We start from the raw sequence: 20,422 nt of genomic DNA, 5'->3' as shown, positions 1-20,422 counted from the left end.
ATCTCACTAAAAGACACACACACACACCCACACACACACACACACACACACACACACACACACACACACACACACAGCAGCAGCAGAAGAGGTCTTTGCCTCATCTCTCTGCCTGTTCTTAATCTTTCTCTCTCTTTCTATCATAAACCCCTGCTTGCTTTGTGATGTGTTCCGCGACATTTGTCTGAGTGTGTGTGTGTGTGTGTGTGTGTGTGTGTGTGTGTGTGTGTGTGTATGTGTGTGACTCTTCGTCTTTCATTAACATGCATATTCAGCTCCGTGTCTGCACTGGCATTTATGGATGCCTCCTTATGAATGTGCATTTACACATACAGCATGTATAAGTGCTGTGTGTGTGTGTGTGTGTGTGCGTGTGTGTGCGTGTGTGTTTCTGCTCACTCACTGGCTCGCATCGCTCACCAGCTCTCCCCTACTGTAGCATGCCCACTGGACCCACACCAAACGCATCCTCACACACACACACACACACACACACACACACACATATAGCTCGCCTTCCTTCTCCTCTCTCTAATGCCCGCTCCTCCTCCTCCTCCTCTATCTCTCTTTCTCACTCTCTCTCTCTCTCTCTCCATCTCGGTCTCTCGCTCAGAGCACTTCGTTCGGCAGAGCGGTATAACAGAGTGGAGTGTGTGTTTGCCGTGGCGTGTGTGTCCAGAGCAGCGATCGCAGTGAAAACAGAGAGAGAGAGAGAGAGAGAAAGAGAGAGAGAGAGATAGAAAGATAGGCAGATAGAAAGAGAGAGAGAGAGAGAGAGACATCCAGAGGCAGGACTGAGCGGACTGAGAAAAAGCAACACTCCTGACCACCGTGAGTACTGTACTGCATATACATGCTTTTTCTCCACTCACTCACTATTGAGGGAGCTGTTTCCTAACTCCCTGAACTGGGCTGTGTGTTGTACAGTAGACAGCTGCACACTGAGCAGAGCAGGCAGGAGGGATACAGTAGGAAATGTATGGGAAGATGCACAGCATCACTTTCAAATTGTTGGCTGGAGTCACGTTGTGTTCCTCACTGTGAAGCTGCAGAATGTGCCGTGGAGATGAGAGTGTGTGTGTGAGAGAGAATGTGTGTGTGTGTGTGTGTGTGTGTGTGTGTGTAAGCGTTCATAAATGTGTCGCAAAAGTGTCGGGATGTAAAGGTGGGTATTAAACTGATTTGCACATAGAAATAGAGAAGAAAGAAGAGTTGATTATGTGTTGCACCTAAACTCACAGATTCACTTGCAGTGCAAATGTCTTTTTCATGCATTTTATTTTTTTTTTAAAGCTTTTCTGGTTTATTCATCTCTATGCTTGCACACACACTTACTTCTTTGAAATCTGTTTTTGAGATGTTTCGCATTTTGATTGGATGTACACATCATACTGTGTGTGGCACTGACATGCCTAAGGTCTTTTTTTTTTTTTTTTTTCCATAGACGTATGTAGATGTTTCACACAGGATGAGCTGCAGATCTGCACTCACACCGCTGACGGGACGATCCCACAGTTTGGTGTGTTTCTACTTTTTCATCCTTTTGCCATCTGCTCTCCTCCTGGAGGGATTTTTTTTTTTTTTTTCTCCTCCACCTCACTTTTTCCTCTTACATAAAAGAGCATGAAGAAGACGTTTGCACATGTTGGGTGCGATCTGGTGTGAACCTCATATCAAAATGCCTCTCCACAGCAAAAATAAGATCATTTCAGTATTTCCACTTCTATCAGGGAGAGTTGGAAGAGAGGACTGGAGAATGTACCAGAGGCGTATTGTAAATTGCAGTGTTGATGTTCAGGACGAGAAGAGGTTAGGGGACCGGCGAGGAGAGAGCTAGAAAGAGGGATTATGATAACTTCTTTAAAAGAGGGATTATGATAACTGCTGCCATCCCCTTCTTTTTCCCCCCTCTTCCTCACTAACTGTAATTATTTCTGGAAAGCCACTTTCTTTCTGTGGCTCCTCTGTGGCTTTTGTCATCTGTGTTTTCCTTCGTCAGATGTCACAAAGTCCAAATCAGGCGTGTTTAAATGCTGCTGCGAAATTGTGAAAATTCACGTTTCATTTGTTGCCTTTTTACTTTTATATATTTAACGTAAATGTAACAAGTGTTACTGGTTTTTGATGATTGGTTTGATATCAAATGATTTGCAATCATCCAGTGTAATATATGTTTGAGATTGAAGAGAAACCGCCGTACCCAAGAAGTAAAATAAAAAAGCACATTTCTCTCATAAAGAAAATGTTTCCAGCTGCAAAGGAGTGGATGCATCTATCACATCTGTATGACAAATGCACAGCAACCACATGCACAAATGACTTCCACGAGTATCTGCACATATATAAGCGTGTTGGATCCATAATTTGCACGTGTGTGTGTGTGTGTGGGTATGAGTGTGTCGAGGAGTGTGTTTCCTTTTTTTTTTTCCTGGAGGATCAAGGAATGTTAGTTGGGGGGCCGATGGGCTCTGCAGGGAAGTGTTGAGGGGAGGATAGCTGTGGCTTTTGTTGGGATTTACTCTCACAATAAGGATTTAGTGGGTGACACTTGGGCAGGGTGTCTCTACATCAAAGGGGCTTCTCAGCATGGAGCAGAGGAAAGCAGCAACGTATCAGGAAACACTGCAGCTGCTGCTGAGAGGAGGCAGAGCCGGGAGAAAGTTGCCCTTAATGTTTCCTTTTATTTTTTACTTTTAAAAGGGAAGACAAAGTCCAGCAAGTGTGTGAGTGTGTGTTTGCCGTGTCTGTTGGGTCCTTGGAAGTGTGTGTTTGATGGTGTTTGTGTGCAGATGTAAGGATCTTTTGTGGTCTTATTGTGAGGGTGTTAACACTGGCATGTAGATCCCCCGTATTTTACACAGGGAGATACACAGGCTTTAAGGATTTGTGCGTGTGTGTGTGTGTGTGTGTGTGTGTGTGTTGATATATGAACATGTGTGGGTGCAGACATCCTCTAACATTTACAACAACAACGACACAACTTGTGGAAAATGTCAAGAATAGAAGAGAAAAAAAAAGAAAATAGCACTTGATGCCAAAGGAAAAAATGAAAATGTGTCTGGTGCTAAACTTCCACAGTGTAAATTGCCCACCGTTTCATCATTATCACCCGATAATTTCCACCATAACAATTCATTCTGAATGACATATTCCATTTGCATCTTTTCTTTTCCTCATAAACATCCATTTTCATTAGGGAACGTTACACTTTACCCTTCAAGTGCTTCTGTAATTTATCACCGAGCACTTTTCTGACTGTCACATTCACACGCCATTCAAAAAGTTTCCTTTCTGACAGCAGCAGCTCCTCTCATGCATACCAAACCCACACCGCTTTCTTTATTTCTTTTAAAAGATAAAAAGCCCCTACATCTTTTTGGTGGGCTTGGTGCAGTATTTCACACACGGCATAATCCCTTTAAGCAGAGTTGTTATCCTAGCCCACGATGAACTGTATCACTACTATAGCTTGTTGCACCTACAAGCTGTTTTTAGTGAGCATCTTTGTTGGTTTAAAAGTGAATGTACTTCAGTGTTGTACTCTGTGTGTGTGTGTGTGTGTGTGTGTGTGTGTGTGTCTTGGTATTGTCTGCTGTGCTGTACTGACAGTACAGATAAGTCTTTTCTCCTGAGGCCTAATCCCTCCTCTACACAAGCATGAGCGATGGCTGGAGAAAAAGACGAGAGACAGTGAGAGAGAGAGAGAGAGAGAGACATTGGTGTTGGGAATGTGCGTGCGTGTGTGTGTGTGTATGTGTGTGTGTGTGTTGTTGTTGTGTGTGCGTCGGTGAAGACAACGCAGCAGCAGCGACGGAGGCTTTCAGAACCCGAGTGAGAGCGGGATTTGCATGTGAACAAGGGCTTTAACGGAGCCGTGAACCGTTAATACGCATTCAGAGAGGTTTTGTAGCGAGCGGCCGGAGTTGTTCAGAAACAGGTGTTCTGCAAATCAGCAAACACTCGCTCCTCCAAAATATTTTCCTTCAGCCGCCTCATTCTCTGTATTCTCTGGCACTGTTTGCTTTTTGCCGCCGCTTTCAATAGGAGTCGGGTCCTGGTTTAGGAAACATCCAAAAAAATGATTGGGGAGGGGGATGGCGAGAAAACAGACTGCAGCCATGTTGTTTTTTGTGGACGTAAAGGAACACCTTTAACATCCGGTATGTGATGTTAAAGGTGTTGAAACACAGACATCAACAGTGATGCCGGCGTGAGACAAAGCACACATTTCTTATTCCTTTGTGATGTGCCGCAGAAGATCTGAGAAAAATATGAATGTGCCTGAAGGCATCACCTCTGTCTCGGTGTCATTACCCCAAATGTTGAAACGAAGCGGCTGCAGCGGCTCAATGTACGAACTGTTCCAGTGATATTGGGGGGGGGGGCTTGGCAGCTCAACATACTAGTTAAGCTCATTTCATCAAATCATGTTCCCACAGTGTATTAAAGAGATGTACTGAAAGTCACTTCTGGTGCAGGAGTTGACCCGGAGACGCCGAGGGTCAGCGGAGAATCTCTGAACGATTCGTTTTAAAGCGCCACACACACTATTCCTTTTTGTCCGAGTTGATTAGGTGAGCTTTGTCCTCGGCTCATGATCGCCGATCACCGGAGTGTCCGCTGTGTGTGTCCAGGACGTTCTCTACACTGACGCCAAGTAAAACAATTCAGTATTCAAATCCTGCAAAGTCCCAGAGTTCACGTGTGGTTGCGTCAGGAGGATAATTTGTTCCACTTTGATCATTTATTCCATTATATTCCTTCCTTGTAGGCCAGCTGACAGTAAATGGGCTTAAATTTATTTAAGTTATTTTATTTTTGGCTTCATTATGACAGGGACAGTGAGAGAGAGACAGTGAAATCAGGGAGGAGAGAGAGGGGACGTCGGAGGGGCCTGTGTTGGCCGCTGCAGAAAGGACTGAGGCTAAATGGAGATCACTCCACCAGGTGATCCACCATTCAAGTTTTTGAATGTAACTCAGTTTTTTTTTTTTGCAGTTCACAACAATCAATCCACTCACGAAAGACAAGCGAAGCATTTGTGCTGCATGTATGCAGACTGATATGTTTTCTTTATCAGACAGAGCCAGCGGAGACAGACAGGACATTCAGGGACAGAGTAGAGGAATGACATGCAGGAAGTGGTTCTGCCGGCCCCCGAGCTGAAGCGGGGACTCGCTGCTCGGGGCGTTTGAGCAGCGCCATGTGGTATGTGCCCACAACCATTTGGTCATCAGGGTCGCCCGCACGCTGTGATTTTTTGAGCATGTTGTTTGTTTTACAGAAAAATACCAGGAATAATTCCAGCGTTGCCTAAAGCCATGCAGAGTCATCAATCAGGTCTGTCTGTGACCGTTTCACCATGTATTCATTCATGGCATTTTTTTTTTTTTTGTTTAATTGACTTTTAATTTATTTACACTGTTGTGGAACATATTTTAGTTTTTTTTCACCGCTGCACTGACCTCGTCTCTGTGCTTTTACTCTCTGCTGATGTGTGTGTGGCTCAGAGTTTGAAGGAAGTTCATCAGAGTGGTTTATTCGAGATGCTGTTTTTTGGGCGTCTGCAGCAAAGACTGTCGAATTCTCAGTTTCTGAAAGTTGCCACCAAATGTCTCAGTTTCAGAAGCTTGTTGACGTGTTCTACGGTTAGATACTTCCTGGTTTAAATCTTAATTTTCCCAATTTTAGATTCTTTTATTTAGACAAATCATTACAGCTGTTTGTGTTAATCAACTTTTAACATTTGAGAACTTGCTTTGAGTGAAAAGAAAGGGTGAAGCGTGATTAGACTACTAAACCTGTCGGTCCTGGAAAATCTCTAAATGACATAACTAATGATAATAACCATATTATATTAGTGGTCACATGTTTCTTCAACATCAACAACAAACTTACATCACTGATGCGGTTTAACATCTGCTGGGTGCTCATTGATGATATATTTTGTATGTCACGTATTTGTATTTCGACTGATTCGTTATTATTATATTAATAAGAAATATCATTTAAATGAACCTATTAATAAATGAACAAATTGACAATGTTTGTGTGTAAATGAGTGCTGACACATAGAAATAGGAAATGAAATAAATGAAAAATATCAGTACCTTTCCCTAAATAAAATTATTTAGGAGGCAATGAAATAAATAAATGAGCAATGAAATATAGAGTATATCTTAATAAATTACTATGAACTGAATTAAATAAATACTCAAACATTTCTAATTCATATTGTGAAGATAGAAACTCAATTCCAATTCTATTCCGTCCTATATGAAAACCTTTTTTCCATTTATTTCGAGGTGCATTTTATCACAAGCGGACACTTGTATGACTCTTGGGGCGGGGTCAACTATTGTGACTGGCGTCTCTGCAGAGTCTCAGGCAGGAGCTGGTCTGGTCGGACTCAAAAATGAAAGGTGAGGAGTCCTGAGCAGAAACGACTGCCTGTGTGTTACTGATCTTTTAAAGAGTCTTTGAACATTTAAATGGAGGACGTGATGTCGGTGACTCTACCAGCTCTTCACTGAGACAATCAGGGGTCCTGCAGCAGGACAGGAGTCCCCACTGCTGTCTCCAGGTTGAGGACTCCTGTACACTGTGAGCTAGGTGCATAGGCCAAGACTTATATATATATATATATATATATATATATATATATATCTTATATATATTATTGAAATGATTCTGAGCAAAATGACAGTTGTTTTTGTTCAATTTAAGTCACATGATGCAGGTTTTACTGGCACTGTGCTCAGATTAGCAACAATACCAGCAGCTAATCAGCTAACACCGTAGAATCGACATAAATAAATCAAGTTATGAATCATTTTGACAATAATATATCATACCAATAATGCTGGTCTTTAAGAGGTTGCTTCCTGTTCTGCAGGTGGTGAGAAGTGAAATTAGGCGTTTTGAGTTCATAATTGTGTCACCAGCTGGTTGAGGTTGTGTGTAGTGCTTTGTTTGTTGGTATTAATACAGTTTTTGGTGTAAAACATTTTTTTTTCTGTGTTGGAATCCACATCCCTTCAAACCCACAGAAACTGTCTGTGTAAAGTATTTGAATGTCTGCTCTGTACCCAAAGCAAATAAGGCTGTTAAACCACACGACGTCCCATTCATATTTATCTCCAGTGTTTCTTCTCTTATGGGTTTTTTTTTTTTTCATTCGGATCAGTAGATCTCCTGCTGCAGCCAATCACGGCTCAGCATGGTGAGTGTCCCTCCAGAGAAAATTTAAACTTAAGCTTAGACCACATATGTCCTTTTCTCTAAAGTACACTCAGTGTATTTGCACATCAGGAAAGAACATAAATGTGATTTTGAGCCGGAGGGTATTTGCATGAAAACTGAAAAAAAAAAAAAAGGAAGCAAAATGGAGCTCAGAGCGGGAAACATGGACGGAGTTCGGCCCGTGTCAGGGACACGCGACTCATTCAGCAGCTTTAACTTTTAAAAACGAGGAAATATCCTCTTCTGCTCAAAGCATGTGAAAAGCATGACTGAACATCCAGCACATGTGGAAGATTGTGTGAGTGATTTTGCACAGAAATATCTATTTTTCTTTCCAGTGTGGTTTTGTCGAAGCATGAAGAGACACAATACGTTACTACAAGCACAGTTTTACAATAGCTGTTTACTTAGTGTGATTTGTCAGCCGCAGTTCAGTCAGCTGAGGATAAACACATGTGAAGATGAAAGGAAAATTGATGGAATGAATCGTGTGTGTGTGTGTGTGTGTGTGTGTGTGTGTGAGAGTGTGTGTGAGAAAAGAGTCTGACGCCCTGCTAAGAGATGTTGGGCTCAGACATCCTCACTACGCTGCCTCACATTTTGCTGTGTTTCAATGTTTGTATGTGTATATTGTAACTGCGTACATCATCTGCAGCCGTGTGTGTCTGTGTGTGTGTGTGTGTGTGTGTGTGTGTGTGTCTGTGTGAGAGAGAGAGAGATGAATGGCACTCTAAAGGATCCACTTGATTATGCTCAATGGAGAGCTTTCTCCCCTCAGCCTTATTTATGTCCGCACACTGCAGCCTGGGCACACACCTATAAATCTGTTGCTGCTGCAGACCACACACACACACACACACACACACACACACACGCATCTCCAGCATCTCTGACAGCCTTGTTTGCTCCGATTCCTCTCACCATCTGTTTAAAGGTATCACTGAATTTTCCTTGACACGTTCAAAAGCTCTTTTTTTTTTTTTTTTTATTTCAAATCAGGAACTCTGTTCTCTGGGGGTTTCAGCCCCCCTGCAGTACCACAAACATTCTGACTTTCTTTGGCCCACCTATTCCAAGCCGCAAACTGTTGCCCTCATGGTTTCACTCATGCATATCACCCTTATACACACAGCCAACAGTTTTCTCTTTTTGTAGCTGTAGCCCGAGGCCAGCACTGCGGGGCTTTATAACTCGCACCCTCTAAATATTTCACCTTTGGATGTTGAAAGGTTCTTCTCAAACAGAGACTCCTGAGGAGAAGGGGTGGGGAGGAGGAGAAGGAGGGAGGGTTTTGAGAGATTGAAAATCAATCATTTGGACTGAAAAGAGAAGAAAAAGTTGAGCGAGTGGAAAGAGACATTTTGGATGAAAAGCAGCACGCAGCAAGCCGAGGAGACGGGGATGGAAACTCGTATAGAAAAAGAGGCTGCCTGTTATAAAGCAGACGCAGACAATGTACACCTTCAAAAAGAATTTAATTCTTTAATCAGAGGATTGTGCCGTACATACGAAAAGCCTTTTGATTAGAATGAGCAGGAATGAATGAGAATGGACCAGTGTGGCTCTTAAAGAATGGACATTTTTAAAGTAAAGCAGTTTAATCGTTTGACAGTGCTATAAACGTCCTGCGTAGAACAGGAAGCAGCATGTGTCTGATGTGCTCTGATGTGGACCATACAAATGTATTTGGAAGCTGGATTTGTCACTCAATTAAAAAAAGATTCAATTTAACCAAAGTGTACAGTACGCAGAGTAAATGATCAACATATGACTTGTTGCAGGTAAGTGCTATGGTTAGCACATTAAAATGACAGTTCAGGTTATTTGAGATATATATAGAGTCAGTGTATTACCTGCAGCAGATTCAGATCAGCTCACTTCCAGTTTGGAGAAGCAGCAGGAGCAGCAGCACAGCAGCTGAGTGATGAGCTGCTGTATCCACTGTAAGAAAAGTCAGTCAGAGAATATTATCTAATATCAGTTGAAGTGAATGGTATATATTTTGGGGCTTTTGTGCCTTTATTGGACAGGGTAGTAGAGAGAGACAGGAAGTGGGGAGGCAGAGAGAGGGGGAGTGACATGCAGCAAAGGCCGTCCGATACGGGACTCGAACCGGGGCCGACTGGCCTTTACTGTGGAACCACGTTTTCTCGGCCGCTGAGCTCTGTCTGACTCAGAGAGCTGATCTGCGGCGTAATACAGATGTTGATTTTGCATTTGTATTGTTTTTTAAGTTACTGTGATATTGGCTTCAAAAATCCAGCGCTGGTTCTGCATAAGCCTCAAAGCTGATAGGTCTCAAAGTACTACACTGAAATACTGTATACCTCCATTTTAATTGTGGAAATGAATCTTGTATGCTGGAGTAACTGATTTGCTTATATCTTAACCCAAGATACAGAAAAAGAATAGAAAAACACTTCCCTCTGGAGTCATCACTCACTGCTGTGTAAGAGTTTTGAACTTCCTGTGTGGACACCTTTTCCAAATCAATCCACCCCTTAAGAATTTCTTTGAGTGTGTGCGCAGTGTGCTGTGTCTCGAGATGAAACACCGCCTCTCTGCTGAAGCCCCGCTCTGTGGTTTAGGCTGATAAAACAGATTTGCCTCAAGCCCCTTAAAGACCACCATGAGTGTCAACTGTGGTACAGGAAACAGGTGAAAAACTGTCACCGGGTGCTGGCGTAACTCCTGCCAACCCCCGCTAACACACCATGTACTGCTGCAAAAAAAAAATGGAGAGAAGTCAGCAACACACACTTATGCGCAACAACAGTGTTTAACTGTTGGCATATTGTGAAAGTGCTGCCTGACACTACGCAGCAAAGAATGAGAAATGAAAGGAGAAAAGAGGTGTGTAACCGTGCTTTTATTCTGCTCTCTCAGCTGTTAAAGACTCTACAGCGCCGAGGTTCGGAATACTGAGCAGTTGTTGCATATAACACGATGTTTGAAGCAATTTATTAGTCATTGTTATTCACAGAAGACATGATTGGTGTTTTAGCAGAGAGTGCAGTGGTTATCAGCTTTCAGCTGTTCAGGAAACAGTGCTGTGGTGTTCCTGGCTTCATTTTATTATTTTGTTTGTTACTTTGCACATTAATTTTTATCACTTTACCACCCCCCCCCCCCCCACCCCCCCCACCACCACCACCACCTGCATCATGGAGCCACATGTTGTGTGCCAAGATGGAGCTCATTCACTCCAACCAGAGACACATAGTAAAGCCTTCTCTATGTTGCGAGGCCCATGACACCAGATTCTTTTCTTGTAAATAGTTTCTCTGTACACTGAGAACGATTCATACATATTCAATTGTTGATCTTTATATACTGAACAAAAATATTAGCACTTTTGTTTTTACTACCATTTTTCACGAGTTGTAATAAAATATCTAAACTTTGTTCTAGAAACATAAAAGACTTACTTCTCTTAAATATCAGGTCACATATGTGTTTGAATCCACGGTAGCAAGCGCCTCTCCTTTGTCTAGTTCATCCGTCCAACTCACAGGTGTGTCACATCAAGCTGCTGATTACACAGCATGGTTATTTCACAATAAAAGACCGCTAACACAATGCCATAGATTTTGCATGCAATTTGGCAAGTGCAAACCAATGCATATCTGTAGCTCAATTCATGTTAAATCCACATTTAAAATGTCTTATAAAATAAATAAATAGAGCTGCACATTTTTAAAGTGGCCTTTTAATGTGACCAGCCCAGGGCACACCTGTGCAGTAATCATGCTGTGTAACCAGCATCTTGATATGACACACCTGTCAGGTGGACGGCAAAGGAGAAATGCTCACTAACGTGGATTTAAACACATTTGTGAAGAAAATTTGTGAGGAAGACGCTTTTTGTTTGGCTAAAAAAAGTCTTCCTTTAATTTTAAATCATAAAAAATGGAAGCAAAAACAAAAGTGTTGCATTCATATTTTTGTTTAGTATATATTTGTAAAGCCCTTGCGTGCCCTTTCTGAAGTGTCATATCCACAAAATGCTTTGGTACTAATTGGAAGTAATTAGCAACAAAGCTATCAATAAGGTATACGTCCAATAAGAAATGCATATGTAGCTGCAGCAGACAACATAATGTATATCTATATAAAAGTTGCTGCTTAAATTGTTTAACTTAAACATAAAGAAAATAGCGACACTGTTTTTGATCAGAGCTCCTCTCAGTGTGTGTTTCAGTGTGTGTTAGCCTCCGTTTTCTCTGGGACTCTGTAAAGACACGCGTAAACATCTTACAAGTCTTATGTATTACTTCTCACTCACTGATGATTGTGATGGTAACGGATGAACTGTTGTAAAATGCAAGACAAAGGTGAAGCAAAGATAAAACATATGTACTTGTTATTTGTTAGGTTTTGAAATGGAGATATTTTTTGACCTTTGTTGGCATTTACACATCTGTCACTTCCAGCATCATTTTCTTGTAACTGGCGTTGCCACATTAGCACACACTGTATACTTTATGGTATTAGTATTTAATATGGAACTAGGGCACAGGGCTAATGTTGTTACATCCTAGTGAGTATGTGATACAGTATTGGATGTGATTAAAATTTCAAGAGCTAACAAAAAGCAATGACTAATAAATGTTCTTCTATGCAGAGTCACAGTGAGTCATTGGCAGAAAGCGCAGACCAGGTGTGTTATCAACCTTTCCTACCTGTTTCCTTTCAGGAGACAAGCTGAGTTCTCACTGGTTAATGGCAGCAGTAGCAGAGCAGGAGTAAACAGGTTTTTTTTCTCTTCCTTTAGTTGCAGAGTTTTACTTGACTATAAAACAGCCTTATTTTGTACATCAGAGCCTCTTTCAACCATCAGCCAATCAGAGTGCGTGGTTAGCGAAACCCATTGTACTGTAAGTCAAACAGTATTTCTTTTGTTCTCGGCTTATTCTGCTGCTGTTTTTCATGACTGGTATTGTGTTGAATGTCACAAACTGTAGATGATACACAGAGAGAAACTGCTGTGGTGGTTCAAATAGAGACGCCTAACCCTGACCAGGCAGGATGACAAGCCAGGGGGATGGAGGTGGAGGTGGGGGTGGAGGAGGAGGAACTGATGCCTCTTGGATGAATGATATACGAATTCTGATCATTTGTCACGTCTTACTCTCTCTTCTGCATCCTTTCTTCCGCAATCTCTCTCTATCCGTTCATTCATCGAGCCTTTGGTCTCATCCCTTCATCCCTTCACTTCTCCACCCTCTCTACGTCCTCCCTCTGTTCCTATTGTTGCACTCTTAACCCCCTTCCTTTTCTTCCCTCTCCCTCCGCCGTCCTTTCACTCCATTCGCCCCGTTTTTTTCCATCCATCGTCTGTCTTTCTCTCTCATTGCGCTCGCCCTCAACCCCCCCCCGCCCCACACTTTTTCAGGCTGATTTGCCTCACTCAATGGCAGGGTGTTTGACAGGCCTGCTGTGGAAAGATAGTGCGATTGAATGCGAGTGGGAGGAGGAGGGTAAAAAGGGTGAAGTGGTATTAGCTGGTGAAAAGGGGGTTGGCACCAGGCGGGCGACGAGGAGAGGAGGAGAGGGGGTGGTGGGATCTAGGCTGGGGGAGAGAAAGAGAGAGGGAGCCAGGCATGGGGCTTAGGGCGAGCCAGGCAGACTGACACCACCACCCCAGAATTAAAGAGAGAGAGAGAGAGAGAGAATGAGAGGGAGCAGAGACAGAGACAGAAAGCTTGTATCTCCAAAATGTCAACTATTCAGAAACTTCAGCATGATATTGTTTTCAGCTCCATTTTGAAGAATGGTGTTATAGAGAGCTGACAGAGTCATGTTTAATAGATGGGGAACATACGTGGGTAAAAGATACGATGTACTGTGAGCTTGTTAAATGTAAATGTAGAAAAAAAATGTAAAAAGCACTTGACTGTAGATTTTCATAATATACACACAGCAACAAACAGTTGGCTTTGTAAGTCATATTATGAAGCAAAAACACAAAAATTCCAGTCAAATGTACCAAGTTACGGACGAATGAATGTCTTCCTCTTCAGCACCATGGACAGTGACAGCATGGAAGTCTCAGCTCTGCTCACACGACAAGAGTTTTAAAATCCTAACTGATTTTGAAATCAGGTTGCATCACACACAGGGAGAAATTTAACAGATTATCTTCTCTCTCATCTCAAACATGCGCAACACTACACTACAGGATTTGAAAGTAATGGCGCATCACACATTACAGGATGTTTATTAAGATCAATGCACCAGAGGGAGCAATCAGGGAACAACGCACCACCTCATGTGATCTCATCTCACGTGATCTCACGGGGAGGCAGATGTAAACAAAATGGAAACTGTGCTGCGACAGCTTGTAACATTGTAAAACTTTGCAGTGAGAGAAAAAAACAAAAGCAGAAGAAGAACAACTTTAGATGAGAAATGGTTGATGAGAGACGATTTTTAACATCTGTCAACAGTAGTATACCAGCTAACATTAGTCTCAAGCGCTAGACTGTTTAATGTTGCTTGGCAACACCGTCAGCTGCTCCAGGACTGATGTAAAATAATCCTGATTTTTAATCCTAAATATCAAACACAATTTTTGATATTTATATTTATCAACCATAAACTTTATTATTTTTTTAAGCTCAGAGTGAGCTGCTCCACTGTCAGCATCTTAGCAGTTCCTGACTCCGCCCCTAACTCCCAGCTAATCCAAATATGGGCAAAGAGGAGGCGAGTGTGGAGCCAAGACTTGGTGCATGCCAGTTTAATAATTGTGGCAAGCATATGCGCAGCCACAACCTGAATTATGCAGAACTTTAAGCCTTAATAAAATGTAAACAGGTGAGTTATATAAACAGTTGTCATGAGGGAGGAAATTAGCTACAGAGACCAAAACTGTTTTTGTACCAGGCTGTAAACATGTTTACTTCTGCTGTAAAGTTGGACATTTTAACATGGGAGTCTATGGGGATTGACTCGCTGTTGGAGCCAGACTCTAGTAGTGGTCAGTAGAGGAACTGTAGCTTTTGGCACTTCAGTGTTGACTTCATTTTTCAGCCCTGGAGGTTGATGCTTGGCCCCAACGAGCCAACCAGCAGTTTGGGAGGTTTAAGAATGGATCTGTGAAGCGATCACATGACCATCTGGGCCAAACATCAGTACTGACTGGTCTAGGGCCAGATTTATCCTGCGACTGTCAAGAGGGGTGAATCAGGGTTAAATCTGAGCCAGGCATTAATAGTCACGTGTTTAGTCACACAGATTTAAGATTGCTTATTGAACCACTCTGTTTCTCATTCACATTCTCCGTGGTGCTTTCGGCTTGGCTGGACATTGAACGCGGTCGACAGTGCGGCTGCGAAATCAGCAATCACATCCTTGTTGCTGAACTAGTGTGCCACCGGTCAGCTCATAGTAGGGGACAGCATGAAACTGTGCTTTTGTTGTGAAGCTCCACCAGGAGGAATCCTGACAGGCCGACGGACGCTGACCGGAGGCTGCTTGTGTGTCACGGTACGACCACGGATGTCTTCACCCTCTCCGGGCCATGTCAGTGGCATTTTTCAGTGCTCTTGTAATCCTAAATGACTGGCCTCTGCGCCTGCCAATCATGCCCACTTGCTCCAGTCAATAGTGTGCTACAGCGACAGGTTGGGACAAGGACATTTCCCTTCTGACATGAAGTGCTGACCTTAAATCCTTAGAGACAGAGAAAGTCACTGAACCGTTGCACTAGAACTCTAAAAATAACCAAGCAGAGGAGACTGGAGACAAAATGATTTGTATTTTCTTTCTCTCTTTCTGTCTTCCACCATATCTCTCTCTCTCCTTCGTCTATCTCCCCTGCTATCACTCCTGTATTCTCTCTCTCTTCTCAGTCTAATATTGTGGGTTTTTATTTAGCCCTGGCTTGTCTAAGTTCATAAAGGCTGATCTGGTATCACCCCTCATCCACTGTTCTTCCTTCTTCAGCCCCATCCTCTTCACCTCCTTACCTCATTCTCCTCTTTTTCTTTTTCTTTTTTTTCTTCTTCCACCCGTCCACCAGCTCACCTCCAATCACCCTCGGTGCATCTGACAGCTGAGCGAGAGACGGAGAGCGAGCGAGTGTGGAGGAAAGAGTGCGGGGGGTCGTCAGATTGCTGTAAAGAGCCTGAGAGTTGACAGCTATGGGAAAGGACAGCTGACCCCTCTTATATAGAAAAAGAGAGTAGAGATGGTGGTGGTGGGGGGGTGGGGGGGAGGGGGAGGAGGAGTTGAGAGAGGAGAGGGAGATGGAGAGAAAGGGCAAGAGAGGAGAGAGGTGTGCCTGAGATGGAATGGAGTAATATCAGTCCTATAAAAAGTCCATTCAATTTAACCATTTCAAGCTCAGTCTCCAGTTCAATCTTCTCGGTCTCTGTTTGTGTGTGTGTGTGTGTGTGTGTGTGTGTGTGTGTGTGTGTGTGTGTGTGTCTGGCCGTGACACCATGGTGCAGGCTCATGGCTGTTTAGAGGTGAGATTTTATTGGTAAGCTTTGCTCTGTGTCAGTGCTGTAATATCCTACGTCCCTGCTTTATTGTGTAGTATTTTTTTATTTTTACACGTGTACGTTTTTTTTTCTTTTCTTTTTAATCTTTTGTTGCATGTGTAAATGAGACCACAAGTAAAACCGATGGCAGACATACAGCAGCGAGTGATCGGCTTATTTCAAAGGCTAAATATACAAAACAGTAGAGTTGTCTGTTTGCTGTTTATGGATACAGAAATTTACCAGACAAATATGAATAACTATCGATACAAACAACACAATATTACTTATTACTTTTACCTTATTTCATCTAAACCCGTCAATCCTTTACAATACAAAACAGCTAATAACCCAGTTTCAAACTAATTTCTTAATCCAGTATATTTCAATTATTCCTTAGCTTAATTTTTATGGATTTCCAGAATAAATTTTGTTGAATAATGTTGTGTTGTATGTTATTACTTATGAATTTTATATTTATATCTCAGCAACAGAGATAGACTTGGCTGGAATTTATTAAATAATTATAAACACTGTGGTTAATCCACGGACTGGCCGGGTCATAAAGATTTACATTCTGATTGGGTTACAGGTGGGTGAAATCATACTTAATGTATGAGGAAAATATACATTTAAAATATGAACATATTTTAAGTTTCACTTCTCATCAGGCACAAATTAGATGAATTAGACTCCTGAACTCATCATGATTTATTATTTATTTTGGGCAGCAGCCAAACGTTATTGTAAGCTTTTAAATATTTGTGTTCAGGAAGTAGCAGTGATATATATATATATATACATATATATATATATATATATATATATATATATATACTGGAGCATCAGAGTGTCAGCATGTTGGAACTGGATGGAATTACTTTATATACAGTTTTATTCACAGAGACTCCAGATAAATCTGAGATGATTCATGGGAGAGGAAAGAGGGAAAACCTTTCTGTTGGATAAATCTGTTTTCAGGTTTTGAACTTTTTCTCCGGTCTTTGATTATTCATTTGAACATTGATCGAAATGAAAGCGCTTGAACATTATCCACTGTGTAAAATCTTCATCTTCAAAGGAACTAGTAAATAAAGCTGTCAGACAAATGTAGTGGAGTGGAAGAATGCAGTAGAATAAAGTGTAAATACTTAAGTAAAGTATAAGTACAAGAAATTGTACTTAAGTACAGTACTTTAGTAAATGTACTTTCCACTTACTTTCCACCACTGATTATTTGGAGGAAATAACCATGAGAAACCAAAACCAGTGAGAACTCAGCTACAGAATTCAGCAACAAAACCACCAGATACTCTTTCTCTCCCTCTCTCTTATTATTGGTCACATCTGGCCACATGTTTCTCATATATTGTATTTGGGTTATTTGAGAGCCCGTTAAAAAGCAAAGCAAGCCCCCCAAAGAAAATCTCACTCAGGGCCGCCCATCGTAGCGTCTGTGTCTTGTGCTTGCCGGCGTGAAGTAAAGACTTCACTGCTCGTCCTGACCACACCAGCAGGTTTCTGCTGTATGTCAGCTACAAAAGAAAGATTTCAGAATAGAATGGATGTAGAAAACATCCAGTGACAAATTAGTCATGAACATGCCCAAATTTCTCACCAAGGAGTGAGTTCATTTTTTATCTATTTATTTATCTTTTTGATTTCTTTTAGTAACATATGGTTTTTATATGCAACAATAATAAAGACTCTGTCTCAGGTCAGGGCTCTGATAGGTTTTCACCTCCAAAACACTGATCAAAGCTTGGAATAAATCTATGAAGTTTAATATATGTTGTATTTGTATGTAGGCTACTTTTTTTTTTTCCCACCGAATGCATCACCAAGTAGTTTAAGCACAGAAAGATGATGTCATCCTGTCAATGTAGGCTTATTGTGTACAATAATAGAATTATGTGTTATTTAAAAAAAAAATTGCAATTGTGTAATTATAATTATATCATAACCCCTCCACCCCTCTCCTGTGATAATATTGTGTATCGTGATATTTGGGCTGGACTGTATCGAGATATTACATTTTGGATATCGCCCAAGCCTTTGACAGACGTTACTGAATTATTTATTGAGGCAAATATTATGGAAAATCATGGCAACGGATAACAAACTGAATCAAACTGTGTCAGCACAGGGTGTTAATAAAATGCATTTATATATTGTAAGAGGTTTTGATTATGTTGTCCACCTCCTTCACCCTCCTGCAGTTCCCTGTGTCCTGCTGCCATCAGTCAGTCTGACTGGAGGTTTGTTGTGTTGCTCCGCTGAACTGCTGTTGTGTGCGGGAGCTGCAGACCCCTGTTGACCAATCAGGACACATTAGCTCACGGCCGTTCAATCTGCCAGAGCTTCACCTAAGGGAGCCCAGGGGAGAATGTCCCATACTGTATCTAAATGCTAATCAGTAATTGTGGCAATAATGAACACGGAAAAATCTCACCCACAACCCTCTGCTGTGTACGCTGTGTCAGGACGAGTGAAGGCTGACGGCTATTATTGCCTTTAAAATTTGATACTAAAATCTAACAGAGGAAATGCTAACATCTTTAAGGCTGGAACCAGGTTGTCAAATTTCTGATCGATAACTGGCTTGTTGCTATTTTCTGTCCGTTAACTAACCGACTGATCAGCAGTTTCAGTTTTACATTACACGTGTGGATCGGGGGGAGTTTTGTACAAACCTTCCACAACAGCAGGTAAGTGTGTTGATGACCCGGCCGGAGGAAGACTGACTGACTGCAGTGTTATTCTAGCAGTCAGTGATAAAGAACAGCAGAATGAAAATGTGTGTGTGTGTGTGTTTGAGTGTGGAGCGACATCCGAGTGACGGCGTGCAGAAATTAACTGAGGAGATCGGAGGCAAAGATGAGGAGACGGAGGAAGAGGAGGTGTCAGTTTCAGTTGTTCAATTCCATTCGTGTTTGTGTGTGTGTGTGTGTGTGTGTTGGAAAAATAGTAAGCACATAAAGTCGAGCCTGTGTGTGTGTGTGAATTCAGGTTTATTCATGTTATAGGTGTGTAAGTAGTAGTTTCCCATGGGGAAAGTGGTCTCAGACTGTGGATCTGTGTGTGGATATACAGGGTGGATGGACACTGTTTCAGTGCCCTTGCCCTCATGTTTTATTACAGAAAGTGTTTGAAACCCACGACCACAATAGTCACACATCCTGTCAGTGTTTTACTTATGGATGGAATTATAGTGAAAATAAATGATTCTGCTGGGAACCCCCCAGGAACTCCTTCAAGGAACCCTGGGGGGTTCACTGATCCAAACCACTTTATCTGGAGGTGAAACAAAACTTTAATTTTCAGGCTAATAATCTACCATTGTACAAGAAAACTGCGAGCACAGCTACAGTAAGTGCAGCAGGTCAAAGATAAAGAAGGACTTGAGTCTGTACACTGATGTTTAAAATACATTTGACCAACCTGAAGTTTTGTTTCTAATCAGTCTGATCATCTCACTGCTTGAATTTTTAATGACTATGAGACCTGAGTTGTAATAAACTGAACTTAATGCACAGTATAACAATAATAATAATGTTTTTTTATGTATGTGCATAAGCAAAAGTATTTCTGTCTTGTTTCTGTCTCTGAGTGTGTGTGTGTGTGTGTGTGTGTGTGTGTGTGTGTGTGTGCAGTAAAGTGCTGCGAGGGTGTGTTTGTGTGCGCTCTAAGTGCTATGTAAAAGTGATATTATAGCAACACGTAGGTTGATTTCGCTGTCAGCTCTGCTGTTTTGATTCTTCACGTCTCCAGCTCTGTGGGATGACAGCTGACTAAGACGTACTCTTACACTCGCTCGGAGCCTGAGTGCATGTGCGAGAGAGAAACGCTGTGATTATGTGTGTAAGGTTGTGTGTCACAGTATGTATTAGTAAAGATGCGCACGTCCCTTGTGTATGTGGATGTCGGTGCTCGTGTGTGTGTGTGTGTTCTGCACGACTGCGTGCGTGTGTGTGTGTGTGTGTGTGTGTGTGTATTCTCTGGCTCTGACGATAAATGAAATAATCAAATGTTTATGGTGCGTAAAATGGCAATTGGCAGCAGTGGTGACCCTGCGTGTGCGTGTGTGTACGTGCTGCGTACGCCTGCGAGTGCTGGTGTGAATGTGGAGCGCACGTCATGCTGTCAGATGCAAGGTTGTTATTAACAACACTCTACACAGAGAAATGGAGCAGAGGCAATACAGGGTCTGTCAGCCGGCAGAGACAGCGCAAGAGACAAAGCAGTAAAAGTGAGAAATATGCATACAGACACACACATACTCACACACACACACACACACACACACACTTTTGCAAACAAAAGTAGAAGATTATTTAAGAAATCTCTAGGTTCAGTTGAAGGTCAGAGGCAGTGCGTGGCAGGTTGCTTAGCTACGCCCCGAATGAAAAAGGTTAAAATTAGACAGGGATTTAGAATATGCTCTGATTTCCACCGAAAAACGTCTAATAACTGCAGTCCAACCTTTTCCGGAGACTATTACACTTAATCATTGCTGGTTGAATCTGCTGGAGACGGCATGAATGAGTCACAAAACCACATTAGCTCTGACAGGCATTTGAGTAAACAGAGAGCACACTTAAACGGGACGCCGTTCCAGTTCAATCAAATAAGTGACAGCTAAATTACCCAGTGTGTGCAGCTACACCCTTCTCCATGCTGCTTTTTTTTTT

The 20,422-nt window shown here is 42.0% G+C and overlaps 1 protein-coding gene across 8 annotated transcripts in view; it reads left to right on the top strand.

Annotated features, from left to right (window-relative positions):
• The first annotated feature begins 590 nt into the window (after positions 1-590).
• The window catches only part of rbfox3a (RNA binding fox-1 homolog 3a), a 594,924-nt gene continuing 575,092 nt past the window's right edge, over positions 591-20,422 (top strand). For 3 of the 8 annotated variants that reach the window (XM_056365233.1, XM_056365236.1, XM_056365234.1), the window contains exon 1: positions 592-831. The gene's annotated coding sequence lies outside the window, so the exon portion shown is untranslated. Of the gene's footprint in view, positions 832-1,444; positions 1,520-20,422 lie in introns of all 8 variants that reach the window. The other 5 variants (XM_056365232.1, XM_056365229.1, XM_056365235.1 and 2 more) reach the window with 3 other exon arrangements.

This window comes from Seriola aureovittata, chromosome 21 (assembly GCF_021018895.1).
Source record: "Seriola aureovittata isolate HTS-2021-v1 ecotype China chromosome 21, ASM2101889v1, whole genome shotgun sequence".
In the NCBI taxonomy this organism is placed as follows: domain Eukaryota; kingdom Metazoa; phylum Chordata; class Actinopteri; order Carangiformes; family Carangidae; genus Seriola; species Seriola aureovittata.
The sequence above is the reverse complement of the archived record's forward strand: the minus strand, read 5'-3'. Positions and strand labels throughout refer to the sequence as shown.